This window comes from Salmo salar, chromosome ssa11 (genome assembly GCF_905237065.1).
Source record: "Salmo salar chromosome ssa11, Ssal_v3.1, whole genome shotgun sequence".
Classification (NCBI taxonomy): domain Eukaryota; kingdom Metazoa; phylum Chordata; class Actinopteri; order Salmoniformes; family Salmonidae; genus Salmo; species Salmo salar.
The window spans coordinates 44509934-44524575 of NC_059452.1; positions in this window are offsets into that span (position 1 = coordinate 44509934).

The window sequence follows — 14642 nt, forward strand, 5'->3', positions numbered from 1 at the left end:
TCAATACAACTCAACTAAATATAATATAATATGTTCTCTCCCTTCCACCTGTTGGGGTTAATACAACTCAACTAAATATAAAATAATATGATCTCTCCCTTCCACCTGTAGAGGTCAATACAACTAAATATTATATAATATGTTCTCTCCCTTCCACCTGTAGGGGTCAATACAACTCAACTATATATAGTATAAGATGTTCTCTCCCTTCCACCTGTAGGGGTCAATACAACAAAACTAAATCTAATATAATATGTTCTCTCCCTTCCACCTGTAGGGATCAATACAACTCAACTAAATATAATATGTTCTCTCCCTTCCACCTGTAGGGGTCAATACAACTCAGCTAAATATAATATAACATGTTCTCTCCCTTCCACCTGTAGGGGTCAATACAACAAAACTAAATATAATATAATATGTTCTCTCCCTTCCACCTGTAGAGGTCAATACAACTAAATATAATATAATATGTTCTCTCCCTTCCACCTGTAGGGGTCAATACAACTCAGCTAAATATAATATAATATGTTCTCTCCCCTCCACTTGTAGGGGTCAATACAACTCAACTAAATATAATATAATATGTTCTCTCCCTTCCACCTGTAGAGGTCAATACAACTAAATATAATATAAGATGTTCTCTCCCTTCCACTTGTAGGGGTCAATACAACTCAACTAAATATTATATAATATGTTCCCTCCCATCTACCTGTAGGGGTCAATACAACTCAACTAAATATAATATAATATTTTATATCCCTTCTACCTGTAGGGGTTAATACATCTCAACTAAATATAATATAATATGTTCTCTCCCTTCTACCTGTAGGGGTCAATACAACTCAACTAAATATAGTATAAGATGTTCTCTCCCTTCCACCTGTAGGGGTCAATACAACTCAACTAAATATAATATAATATGTTCTCTCCCTTCTACCTGTAGGGGTCAATACAACTCAACTAAATATAATATAATATTTTATATCCCTTCCACCTGTAGGGGTTAATACATCTCAACTAAATATAATATAATATGTTCTCTCCCTTCCACCTGTAGGGGTCAATACAACTCAACTATATATAGTATAATATGTTCTCTCCCTTCCACCTGTAGGGGTCAATACAACTCAACTAAATATAATATAATATGTTCTCTCCGTTCCACCTGTAGGGATCAATACAACTCAACTAAATATAATATATAGTTCTCTCCCTTCTACCTGTAGGAGTCAATACAACTCAACTAAATATAATATAATATGTTCTCTCCCTTCCACCTGTAGGGAGTCAATACAACTCAACTAAATATAATATGTTCTCTCCCTTCCACCTGTAGGGGTCAATACAACTCAACTCAATATAATATATATGTTCTCTCCCTTCCACCTGTAGGGGTCAATACAACTCAACTCAATATAATATAATGTTCTCTCCCTTCCACCTGTAGGGGTCAATACAACTCAACTAAATATAATATAGTTCTCTCCCTTCCACCTGTAGGGGTCAATACAACTCAACTAAACATAATATTGTTCTCTCCCTTCCACCTGTAGGGGTCAATACAACTCAACTAAAGATAATATAATATGTTCTCTCCCCTCCACCTGTAGGGGTCAATACAACTGAACTCAATATAATATGTTCTCTCCATTCCACCTGTAGGGGTCAATACAACTCAACTAAATATAATATAATATGTTCTCTCACTTCCACCTGTAGGGGTCAATACAACTCAACTAAATATAATATAATATGTTCTCTCCCTTCTACCTGTAGGGGTCAATACAAATCAACTAATATAATATAATATGTTCTCTCCCTTCCACCTGTAGGAGTCAATACAACTCAACTAATATAATATAATATGTTCTCTCCCTTCCACCTGTAGGATTCAATACAACTCAGCTAAATATAATATAATATGTTCTATCCCTTCCAACTGTAGTGGTCAATACAACAAAACTAAATCTAATATAATATGTTCTCTCCCTTCCACCTGTAGGGGTCAATACAACTCAAATATAATATAATATTTTCTCTCCCTTCCACCTGTAGGAGTCAATACTACTCAACTAAACATAATATGTTCTCTCCCTTCTACCTGTAGGGGTCAATACAACTCAACTAAATATAATATAATATGTTCTCTCCCTTCCACCTGTAGGGGTCAATACAACTCAACTAAATATAATATGTTCTCTCCCTTCCACCTGTAGAGGTCAATACAACTCAACTAAATATAATATAATATAAATGTTCTCTCCCTTCTACCTGTAGGGGTCAATACAACTCAACTAAATATAATATAATATGTTCTCTCCCTTCCACCTGTAGGAGTCAATACAACTCAAACTAAATATAATATAATATGTTCTCTCCCTTCCACCTGTAGGGGTCAATACAACTCAACTCAATATAATATAATATGTTCTCTCCCTTCCACCTGTAGGGGTCAATACAACTCAACTAAATATAATATAATATGTTCTCTCCCTTCTACCTGTAGGGGTCAATACAACTCAACTAAATATAATATAATATGTTCTCTCCCTTCTACCTGTAGGGGTCAATACAACTCAACTAAATATAATATTGTTCTCTCCCTTCTACCTGTAGGGGTCAATACAACTCAACTAAATATAATATAATATTTTATATCCCTTCTACCTGTAGGGGTCAACACATCTCAACTAAATATAATATAATATGTTCTCTCCCTTCCACCTGTAGGGGTCAATACAACTCAACTAAATATAATATAAGATGTTCTCTCCCCTCCACTTGTAGGGGTCAATACAACTCAACTAAATATAATATAATATGTTCTCTCCCTTCCACCTGTAGAGGTCAATACAACTAAATATAATATAAGATGTTCTCTCCCTTCCACTTGTAGGGGTCAATACAACTCAACTAAATATTATATAATATGTTCTCTCCCATCCACCTGTAGGGGTCAATACAACTCAACTAAATATAATATAATATTTTATTTTATATCCCTTCTACCTGTAGGGGTTAATACATCTCAACTAAATATAATATAATATGTTCTCTCCCTTCTACCTGTAGGGGTCAATACAACTCAACTAAATATAATATAAGATGTTCTCTCCCTTCCACCTGTAGGGGTCAATACAACTCAACTAAATATAATATATATGTTCTCTCACTTCTACCTGTAGGGGTCAATACAACTCAACTAAATATAATATAATATTTTATCTCCCTTCTACCTGTAGGGGTCAATACATCTCAACTAAATATAATATAATATGTTCTCTCCCTTCTACCTGTAGGGGTCAATACAACTCAACTAAATATAATATAATATGTTCTCTCCCTTCCACTTGTAGGGGTCAATACAACTCAACTAAATATAATATAATATGTTCTCTCCCTTCCACCTGTAGGGGTCAATACAACTCAACTAAATATAATATGTTCTCTCCCTTCTACCTGTAGGGAGTCAATACAACTCAACTAAATATAATATATTGTTCTCTCCCTTCTACCTGTAGGGGTCAATACAACTCAACTAAATATAATATGTTCTCTCCCTTCTACCTGTAGGGGTAAATACAACTCAACTAAATATAATATGTTCTCTCCCTTCCACCTGTAGAGGTCAATACAACTCAACTCAATATAATATGTTCTCTCCCTTCCACCTGTAGAGGTCAATACAACTCAACTAAATATAATATGTTCTCTACCTTCCACCTGTAGGGGTCAATACAACTCAACTAAACATAATATGTTCTCTCCCTTCCACCTGTAGGGGTCAATACAACTCAACTAAAGATAATATAATATGTTCTCTCCCCTCCACCTGTAGGGGTCAATACAACTGAACTCAATATAATATGTTCTCTCCATTCCACCTGTAGGGGTCAATACAACTCAACTAAATATAATATAATATGTTCTCTCACTTCTACCTGTAGGGGTCAATACAACTCAACTAAATATAATATAATATGTTCTCTCCCTTCTACCTGTAGGGGTCAATACAACTCAACTAATATAATATAATATGTTCTCTCCCTTCCACCTGTAGGGGTCAATACAACTCAACTAATATAATATAATATGTTCTCTCCCTTCCACCTGTAGAGTTCAATACAACTCAACTAAATCTAATATAATATAATTGTTCTCTCCCTTCCACCTGTAGGGGTCAATACAACTCCAAATATAATATAATATTTTCTCTCCCTTCCACCTGTAGGGGTCAATGCTACTCAACTAAATATAATATGTTCTCTCCCTTTCTACCTGTAGGGGTCAATACAACTCCACTAAATAAAATATAATATATTCTCTCCCTTCTACCTGTAGGGGTCAATACAACTCAACTAAATATAATATGTTCTCTCCCTTCTACCTGTAGAGGTCAATACAACTCAACTAAATATAATATAGTATAATATGTTCTCTTCCTTCTACCTGTAGGGGTCAATACAACTCAACAAATATAATATAACATGTTCTCTCCCTTCCACCTGTAGGAGTCAATACAACTCAAACTAATATAATATAATATTATGTTCTCTCCCTTCCACCTGTAGGGGTCAATACAACTCAACTCAATATAATATAATATGTTCTCTCCCTTCCACCTGTAGGGGTCAATACAACTCAACTAAATATAATATAATATGTTCTCTCCCTTCCACCTGTTGGGGTTAATACAACTCTACTAAATATAAAATAATATGATCTCTCCCTTCCACCTGTAGAGGTCAATACAACAAATATTATATAATATGTTCTCTCCCTTCCACCTGTAGGGGTCAATACAACTCAACTATATATAATATAATATGTTCTCTCCCTTCCACCTGTAGGGGTCAATACAACAAAACTAAATCTAATATAATATGTTCTCTCCCTTCCACCTGTAGGGATCAATACAACTCAACTAAATATAATATGTTCTCTCCCTTCCACCTGTAGGGGTCAATACAACTCAGCTAAATATAATATAACATGTTCTCTCCCTTCCACCTGTAGGGGTCAATACAACAAAACTAAATATAATATAATATGTTCTCTCCCTTCCACCTGTAGAGGTCAATACAACTCAATATAATATAATATGTTCTCTCCCTTCCACCTGTAGGGGTCAATACAACTCAGCTAAATATAATATAACATGTTCTCTCCCTTCCACCTGTAGGGGTCAATACTACTCAACTAAATATAATATGTTCTCTCCCTTCCACCTGTAGAGGTCAATAGAACTCAACTAAATATAATATAATATGTTCTCTCCCTTCCACCTGTAGGAGTCAATACCACTCAACTAAATATAATATATATGTTCTCTCCCTTCCACCTGTAGGGGTCAATACTACTCAACTAATATAATATAATATGTTCTCTCCCTTCTACCTGTAGGGGTCAATACAACTCAACTAAATATAATATAACATGTTCTCTCCCTTCCACCTGTAGGAGTCAATACAACTCAAACTAATTAATATAATATTTGTTCTCTCCCTTCCACCTGTAGGGGTCAATACAACTCAACTCAATATAATATAATATGTTCTCTCCCTTCCACCTGTAGGGGTCAATACAACTCAACTAAATATAATATAATATGTTCTCTCCCTTCCACCTGTTGGGGTCAATACAACTCTACTAAATATAAAATAATATGATCTCTCCCTTCCACCTGTAGAGGTCAATACAACTAAATATTATATAATATTTTCTCTCCCTTCCACCTGTAGGGGTCAATACAACTCAACTAAATATAATATAATATGTTCTCTCCCTTCCACCTGTAGGGGTCAATACAACTAAACTAAATCTAATATAATATGTTCTCTCCCTTCCACCTGTAGGGATCAATACAACTCAACTAAATATAATATGTTCTCTCCCTTCCACCTGTAGGGGTCAATACAACTCAGCTAAATATAATATAATATGTTCTCTCCCTTCCACCTGTAGGGGTCAATACAACAAAACTAAATCTAATATAATATGTTCTCTCCCTTCCACCTGTAGGGATCAATACAACTCAACTAAATATAATATGTTCTCTCCCTTCCACCTGTAGGGGTCAATACAACTCAGCTAAATATAATATAACATGTTCTCTCCCTTCCACCTGTAGGGGTCAATACAACAAAACTAAATATAATATAATATGTTCTCTCCCTTCCACCTGTAGAGGTCAATAAAACTAAATATAATATAATATGTTCTCTCCCTTCCACCTGTAGGGGTCAATACAACTCAGCTAAATATAATATAATATGTTCTCTCCCTTCCACCTGTAGGGGTCAATACTACTCAACTAAATATAATATGTTCTCTCCCTTCTACCTGTAGGAGTCAATACAACTCAACTAAATATAATATAATATGTTCTCTCCCTTCTACCTGTAGGAGTCAATACCACTGAACTAAATATAATATGTTCTCTCCCTTCTACCTGTAGGGGTAAATACAACTCAACTAATTATAATATAATATGTTGTCTCCCTTCTACCTGTAGGGGTCAATACAACTCAACTCAATATAATATGTTCTCTCCCTTCCACCTGTAGAGGTCAATACAACTCAACTAAATATAATATGTTCTCTACCTTCCACCTGTAGGGGTCAATACAACTCAACTAAATATAATATAATATGTTCTCTCCCTTCCACCTGTAGGAGTCAATACAACTCAGCTAATATAATATAATATGTTCTCTCCCTTCCACCTGTAGGGGTCAATACAACTCAACTCAATATAATATGATGTCTCCATTCCACCTGTCGGGGTCAATACAACTCAACTAAATATAATGTGTTCTCTCCCTTCTACCTGTAGGGGTCAACACTTCTCAACTACTATAATATAATATGTTCTCTCCCTTCTACCTGCAGGGGTCAATACAACTCAACTCAATATAATATGTTCTCTCCCTTCCACCTGTAGTGGTCAATACAACTCAATTAAATATAATATAATATGTTCTCTCCCTTCCACCTGAAGGGGTCAATGCAACTTCACTAAATATAATATGTTCTCTCCCTTCTACCTGTAGGGGTCAATACAACTCCACTAAATATAATATCATATATTCTCTCCCTTCTACCTGTAGGGGTCAATACAACTCAACTAAATATAATATGTTCTCTCCCTTCTACCTGTAGGGGTCAATACAACTCAACTAAATATAATTTATGTTCTCTCCCCTCCACCTGTAGAGGTCAATACAACTCAACTAAATATAATATAATATAATATAATATGTTCTCTTCTTTCTACCTGTAGGGGTCAATACAACTCAACTAATATAATATGATATTTTCTCGCCCTTCCAACTGTAGGGGTCAATACAACTCAAGTAAATATAATATGTTCTCTCCCTTCTACCTGTAGGAGTCAATACAACTCAACTAAATATAATGTGTTCTCTCCCTTCTACCTGTAGGGATCAATACAACTCCACTAAATATAATATGTTCTCTCCCTTCTACCTGTAGGGGTAAATACAACTCAACTAATTATAATATAATATGTTGTCTCCCTTCTACCTGTAGGGGTCAATACAACTCAACTCAATATAATATAACATGTTCTCTCCCTTCCACCTGTAGGGGTCAATACAACTCAACTAAATATAATATTGTTCTCTCCCTTCCACCTGTAGGGGTCAATACAACTCAACTAAACATAATATTTTCTCTCCCTTCCACCTGTAGGGGTCAATACAACTCAACTAAATATAATATAATATGTTCTCTCCCTTCCACCTGTAGGGGTTAATACAACTCTACTAAATATAAAATAATATGATCTCTCCCTTCCACCTGTAGAGGTCAATACAACTAAATATTATATAATATGTTCTCTCCCTTCCACCTGTAGGGGTCAATACAACTCAACTAAATATAATATAATATGTTCTCTCCCTTCCACCTGTAGGGGTCAATACAACAAAACTAAATATAATATAATATGTTCTCTCCCTTCCACCTGTAGGGATCAATACAACTCAACTAAATATAATATGTTCTCTCCCTTCCACCTGTAGGGGTCAATACAACTCAGCTAAATATAATATAATATGTTCTCTCCCTTCCACCTGTAGGGGTCAATACAACAAAACTAAATCTAATATAATATGTTCTCTCCCTTCCACCTGTAGGGATCAATACAACTCAACTAAATATAATATGTTCTCTCCCTTCCACCTGTAGGGGTCAATACAACTCAGCTAAATATAATATAACATGTTCTCTCCCTTCCACCTGTAGGGGTCAATACAACAAAACTAAATATAATATAATATGTTCTCTCCCTTCCACCTGTAGAGGTCAATACAACTAAATATAATATAATATGTTCTCTCCCTTCCACCTGTAGGGGTCAATACAACTCAGCTAAATATAATATAATATGTTCTCTCCCTTCCACCTGTAGGGGTCAATACTACTCAACTAAATATAATATGTTCTCTCCCTTCTACCTGTAGGAGTCAATAGAACTCAACTAAATATAATATAATATGTTCTCTCCCTTCTACCTGTAGGAGTCAATACCACTGAACTAAATATAATATGTTCTCTCCCTTCTACCTGTAGGGGTAAATACAACTCAACTAATTATAATATAATATGTTGTCTCCCTTCTACCTGTAGGGGTCAATACAACTCAACTAAACATAATATTTTCTCTCCCTTCCACCTGTAGGGGTCAATACAACTCAACTAAATATAATATGTTCTCTCCCTTCCACCTGTAGGGGTCAATACAACTCAACTAAATATAATATAATATGTTCTCTCCCTTCCACCTGTAGGGGTCAATACAACTCAGCTAAATATAATATAATATGTTCTCTCCCTTCCACCTGTAGGGGTCAATACAACTCAACTAAATATAATATGTTGTCTCCCTTCCACCTGTCGGGGTCAATACAACTCAACTAAATATAATGTAAGTTCTCTCCCTTCCACCTGTAGGGGTCAACACTACTCAACTAATATAATATAATATGTTCTCTCCCTTCCACCTGCAGGGGTCAATACAACTCAACTCAATATAATATGTTCTCTCCCTTCCACCTGTAGTGGTCAATACAACTCAACTAAATATAATATAATATGTTCTCTCCCTTCCACCTGAAGGGGTCAATACAACTTCACTAAATATAATATATATGTTCTCTCCCTTCCACCTGTAGGGGTCAATACAACTCAACTAAATATAATATGTTCTCTCCCTTCCACCTGTAGGGGTCAATACAACTCAGCTAAATATAATATACAGTTCTCTCCCTTCCACCTGTAGGGGTCAATACAACTCAACTAAATATAATATAATATGTTCTCTCCCCTCCACCTGTAGAGGTCAATACAACTCAACTAAATATAATATAATATATGTTCTCTTCCTTCCACCTGTAGGGGTCAATACAACTCAGCTAAATATAATATGATATGTTCTCTCCCTTCCACCTGTAGGGGTCAATACTACTCAACTAAATATAATATGTTCTCTCCCTTCTACCTGTAGGAGTCAATAGAACTCAACTAAATATAATATAATATGTTCTCTCCCTTCTACCTGTAGGAGTCAATACCACTGAACTAAATATAATATGTTCTCTCCCTTCTACCTGTAGGGGTAAATACAACTCAACTAATTATAATATAATATGTTGTCTCCCTTCTACCTGTAGGGGTCAATACAACTCAACTCAATATAATATGTTCTCTCCCTTCCACCTGTAGAGGTCAATACAACTCAACTAAATATAATATGTTCTCTGCCTTCCACCTGTAGGGGTCAATACAACTCAACTAAACATAATATTTTCTCTCCCTTCCACCTGTAGGGGTCAATACAACTCAACTAAATATAATATAATATGTTCTCTCCCTTCCACCTGTAGGAGTCAATACAACTCAGCTAATATAATATAATATGTTCTCTCCCTTCCACCTGTAGGGGTCAATACAACTCAACTCAATATAATATGATCTCTCCATTCCACCTGTAGGGGTCAATGCAACTCAACTAATATAATGTGATATTTTCTCGCCCTTCCAACTGTAGGGGTCAATACAACTCAACTAAATATAATATAATATGTTCTCTCCCTTCCACCTGTAGGGGTCAATACTACTCAACTAAATATAATATGTTCTCTCCCTTCTACCTGTAGGAGTCAATAGAACTCAACTAAATATAATATAATATGTTCTCTCCCTTCTACCTGCAGGGGTCAATACAACTCAACTCAATATAATATGATCTCTCCATTCCACCTGTAGGGGTCAATGCAACTCAACTAATATAATGTGATATTTTCTCGCCCTTCCAACTGTAGGGGTCAATACAACTCAAGTAAATATAATATGTTCTCTCCCTTCTACCTGTAGGGGTCAATACAACTCAACTAAATATAATGTGTTCTCTCCCTTCTACCTGTAGGGATCAATACAACTCCACTAAATATAATCTTCTCTCCCTTCCACCTGTAGGGGTCAATACAACTCAACTAAATATAATATATGTTCTCTCCCATCCACCTGTAGAGGTCAATACAACTCAACTAAATATAATATAATATAATATGTTCTCTTCTTTCTACCTGTAGGGGTCAATACAACTCAACAAATATAATATAATATGTTCTCTCCCTTCCACCTGAAGGGGTCAATGCAACTTCACTAAATACAATATGTTCTCTCCTTTCTACCTGTAGGGGTCAATACAACTCCACTAAATAAAATATAATATATTCTCTCCCTTCTACCTGTAGGGGTCAATACAACTCAACTAAATATAATATGTTCTCTCCCTTCTACCTGTAGAGGTCAATACAACTCAACTAAATATAATATAGTATAATATGTTCTCTTCCTTCTACCTGTAGGGGTCAATACAACTCAACAAATATAATATAACATGTTCTCTCCCTTCCACCTGTAGGAGTCAATACAACTCAAACTAATATAATATAATATGTTCTCTCCCTTCCACCTGTAGGGGTCAATACAACTCAACTCAATATAATATAATATGTTCTCTCCCTTCCACCTGTAGGGGTCAATACAACTCAACTAAATATAATATAATATGTTCTCTCCCTTCCACCTGTTGGGGTTAATACAACTCAACTAAATATAAAATAATATGATCTCTCCCTTCCACCTGTAGAGGTCAATACAACTAAATATTATATAATATGTTCTCTCCCTTCCACCTGTAGGGGTCAATACAACTCAACTATATATAGTATAAGATGTTCTCTCCCTTCCACCTGTAGGGGTCAATACAACAAAACTAAATCTAATATAATATGTTCTCTCCCTTCCACCTGTAGGGATCAATACAACTCAACTAAATATAATATGTTCTCTCCCTTCCACCTGTAGGGGTCAATACAACAAAACTAAATATAATATAATATGTTCTCTCCCTTCCACCTGTAGAGGTCAATACAACTAAATATAATATAATATGTTCTCTCCCTTCCACCTGTAGGGGTCAATACAACTCAGCTAAATATAATATAATATGTTCTCTCCCTTCCACCTGTAGGGGTCAATACTACTCAACTAAATATAATATGTTCTCTCCCTTCTACCTGTAGGAGTCAATAGAACTCAACTAAATATAATATAATATGTTCTCTCCCTTCTACCTGTAGGAGTCAATACCACTGAACTAAATATAATATGTTCTCTCCCTTCTACCTGTAGGGGTAAATACAACTCAACTAATTATAATATAATATGTTGTCTCCCTTCTACCTGTAGGGGTCAATACAACTCAACTCAATATAATATGTTCTCTCCCTTCCACCTGTAGGAGTCAATACCACTGAACTAAATATAATATGTTCTCTCCCTTCTACCTGTAGGGGTAAATACAACTCAACTAATTATAATATAATATGTTCTCTCCCTTCCACCTGTTGGGGTCAATACAACTCAACTCAATATAAATATGATCTCTCCCTTCCACCTGTAGAGGTCAATACAACTAAATATTATATAATATGTTCTCTCCCTTCCACCTGTAGGGGTCAATACAACTCAACTATATATAGTATAGATGTTCTCTCCCTTCCACCTGTAGGGGTCAATACAACACAACTAAATATAATATAATATGTTCTCTCCCTTCCACCTGTAGGGGTCAATACAACTCAACTAAATATAATATGTTCTCTCCCTTCCACCTGTAGGGGTCAATACAACACAACTAAATATAATATAATATGTTCTCTCCCTTCCACCTGTAGAGGTCAATACAACTAAATATAATATAATATGTTCTCTCCCTTCCACCTGTAGGGGTCAATACAACTCAGCTAAATATAATATAATATGTTCTCTCCCTTCCACCTGTAGGGGTCAATACTACTCAACTAAATATAATATGTTCTCTCCCTTCTACCTGTAGGAGTCAATAGAACTCAACTAAATATAATATAATATGTTCTCTCCCTTCTACCTGTAGGAGTCAATACCACTGAACTAAATATAATATGTTCTCTCCCTTCTACCTGTAGGGGTAAATACAACTCAACTAATTATAATATAATATGTTGTCTCCCTTCTACCTGTAGGGGTCAATACAACTCAACTCAATATAATATGTTCTCTCCCTTCCACCTGTAGAGGTCAATACAACTCAACTAAATATAATATGTTCTCTGCCTTCCACCTGTAGGGGTCAATACAACTCAACTAAACATAATATTTTCTCTCCCTTCCACCTGTAGGGGTCAATACAACTCAACTAAATATAATATAATATGTTCTCTCCCTTCCACCTGTAGGAGTCAATACAACTCAGCTAATATAATATAATATGTTCTCTCCCTTCCACCTGTAGGGGTCAATACAACTCAACTCAATATAATATGATCTCTCCATTCCACCTGTAGGGGTCAATGCAACTCAACTAATATAATGTGATATTTTCTCGCCCTTCCAACTGTAGGGGTCAATACAACTCAACTAAATATAATATAATATGTTCTCTCCCTTCCACCTGTAGGGGTCAATACTACTCAACTAAATATAATATGTTCTCTCCCTTCCACCTGTAGGGGTCAATACAACTCAGCTAAATATAATATAATATGTTCTCTCCCTTCCACCTGTAAGAGTCAATACCACTCAACTAAATATAATATGTTCTCTCCCTTCCACCTGTAGGGGTAAATACAACTCAACTAATTATAATATAATATGTTCTCTCCCTTCCACCTGTAGGGGTCAATACAACTCAACTAAATATAATATAATATGTTCTCTCCCTTCCACCTGTAGGAGTCAATACAACTCAGCTAATATAATATAATATGTTCTCTCCCTTCCACCTGTAGGGGTCAATACAACTCAACTCAATATAATATGATCTCTCCATTCCACCTGTAGGGGTCAATGCAACTCAACTAATATAATGTGATATTTTCTCGCCCTTCCAACTGTAGGGGTCAATACAACTCAACTAAATATAATATAATATGTTCTCTCCCTTCCACCTGTAGGGGTCAATACTACTCAACTAAATATAATATGTTCTCTCCCTTCTACCTGTAGGAGTCAATAGAACTCAACTAAATATAATATAATATGTTCTCTCCCTTCTACCTGTAAGAGTCAATACCACTGAACTAAATATAATATGTTCTCTCCCTTCTACCTGTAGGGGTAAATACAACTCAACTAATTATAATATAATATGTTTTCTCCCTTCTACCTGTAGGGGTCAATACAACTCAACTCAATATAATATGTTCTCTCCCTTCCACCTGTAGAGGTCAATACAACTCAACTAAATATAATATGTTCTCTACCTTCCACCTGTAGGGGTCAATACAACTCAACTAAACATAATATTTTCTCTCCCTTCCACCTGTAGGGGTCAATACAACTCAACTAAATATAATATATTATGTTCTCTCCCTTCCACCTGTAGGAGTCAATACAACTCAGCTAATATAATATAATATGTTCTCTCCCTTCCACCTGTAGGTGTCAATACAACTCAACTCAATATAATATGATCTCTCCATTCCACCTGTAGGGGTCAATACAACTCAACTAATATAATGTGATATTTTCTCGCCCTTCCAACTGTAGGGGTCAATACAACTCAACTAAATATAATATGTTCTCTCCCTTCTACCTGTAGGGGTCAATACAACTCAACTAAATATAATATGTTCTCTCCCTTGTACCTGTAGGGGTCAATACAACTCAACTAAATATAATGATCTCTCCCTTCCACGTTTAGGGGTCAATACAACTCAACTAAATATAATATAATATGTTCTCTCCCTTCCACCTGTAGGGGTCAACACAACTCAACTCAATATAATATGTTCTCCCTTCTACCTGTAGGGGTCAATACAACTCAACTAAATATAATATAATATGTTCTCTCCCCTCCACCTGTCGGGGTCAATACAACTCAACTAAATATAATATAATATGTTCTCTCCCCTCCACCTGTCGGGGTCAATACAACTCAACTAAATATAATATGTTCTCTCCCTTCTACCTGTAGGGGTCAACACAACTCAACTACTATAATATAATATGTTCTCTCACTTCTACCTGCAGGGGTCAATACAACTCAACTCAATATAATATGTTCT